This window comes from Carcharodon carcharias, chromosome 4 (assembly GCF_017639515.1).
Source record: "Carcharodon carcharias isolate sCarCar2 chromosome 4, sCarCar2.pri, whole genome shotgun sequence".
NCBI lineage: Eukaryota > Metazoa > Chordata > Chondrichthyes > Lamniformes > Lamnidae > Carcharodon > Carcharodon carcharias.
Window position 1 is genome coordinate 74,822,704 of NC_054470.1, and position 1,818 is coordinate 74,824,521.

Below are 1,818 nucleotides of genomic sequence, written 5' to 3' on the forward strand. Positions count from 1 at the left end.
AGCGCGGCTGGCAACCATGACCACAATGCCATCTAGTGCAGGAAGAGGGTGAATCATCTGTCCGCTCCACCAGGCCATCCTATTCAGGGATCTCATGCAACCATTAGTCGGGGACACATATCAACACTCATTCTGTCACCGAGACTTTCAGATCACCACCATCCAATCTATCATGTTGCTTACACTCCATCTTCTGGCCGTTCGGGGGGTGGGGGGGGTGGGGGGGCGGTGCTCATCACACACAGGGGACATACATCTCACCCAAACTCTGCTCCATCACTTCTCATCACATGCCTTTCTTCCATCTTCATACAGGCCAAGTTGCCACACAACAGGCACAAAAGATCGCAGACCGGTAGAGGGACGGCCAACATCATTGTCCTCACTGAGTTTGAAGAGGCTGCAGCCGAGCTGGCTGGGGAGGACAGGGATCGCTCCTGTGGGGAAGGGGAGATTGGCCTCTCCCAGCAACCTAGCACGGATCACAGATCCATCACTTTATCAAACTCTGACAGTCACAGTGAGTCACATGCAGTCTTATATAGCTCATGCTCATTAACTGAAACTCTATTTTCTAGGCACCAGCAGATCAAGGCACCCAAGCCAGTCCAGCACCAGTACAAGCTCCCAGACCACTTCCGAAGAGGAATCTCCGTAAGAACGGTCAAGGTGCTCACACCCACGTCGGTGGGGCATAGCTGTAGATTAGACTTGGGCTGACTTTCAGGGGAACACCTCACTGACACATCCCACAGCAGTGGGAGGCAGGGACAGCCCAGGTCTCCGGCACTCGGAGGGCTGCTGGAGACCAGCCACCCGCTCAGTCCGAGTCAGGTGATGAGCATCTGGAAGCAAATGCCAAATCTATGCTGGAGATGCAACAACAGGCAGCAGAACATCAGGCAGAGATTCAACAGCAGGCTAGAGTGAATGATGGATGAGTCCGTCCGCTTTCTGTTTGATGTCGTGGCTCCAACATGTGACCACTTCGAGGTCACCATGGGAAGGCTGGTCCAGCAGCTCTTGTCGGATTTGCGCTCAGCCTTGCACTCCATGACCAATCGTCCTGGTGGGCACCATCAGGATGTAGGCGACATGCAGACGAGGCACCTGGACACCCCCCTCCCCACCCCACCCACTCCTCCAGGTGCCTCATCTCCAGCAGGGGTCAGGGCGGGGCTTTCAGACACCCACAGGGAGGATGAGCATCAGCCGGACACCCCTGGGGCCTCCTCTCAGGAAACTCCAAGGGTGTGTAGCTGCTCACAGCCCCTCTGCCTGTGACCCCATCCACTACAGCTTCTCAGGCTGCCGAGTGCGCTTCTGTCCCTGAGCAGGGGACCCTTATCAGGCTGGGCCCTCCAGGCCTCGGGCCACCAGAGGACGTCCGCCAAGTTCATCACAGACATCACGACATAGCAGTCAGCAGGCTGCCTCCACCTCTGCTGAGCATGTCGGGGCTGCACCCAGGTGTAGCGGTAGAGTTAGGAAAGTTAAGAAAAATTTATGTCACTTCTGGGTCATGGATGTGCTAGACATGTAAAGAAATTTCACTTTTGTGAATGCAGTTGATGGTTATGTGAACGTTTTGGGCAGTTTTGGGTGTTGTGATTTTGTTCTTTGGAATCCTTTTATTTCGAGATTTAGCCTTCCACTCAGTGATAGTGTCCCACTGCGAGATTCACATCCCTGTGATGTCAACCTCAACTGAACTGGTCTCTGCATCCTTGTGTGATGTCAGGGAGATGCGTTTAAATCTTAATTTAAAGTGTATGATGGAAGCGTTTCTAACTCTTCTTCCTCAAGGAGCATCATTGA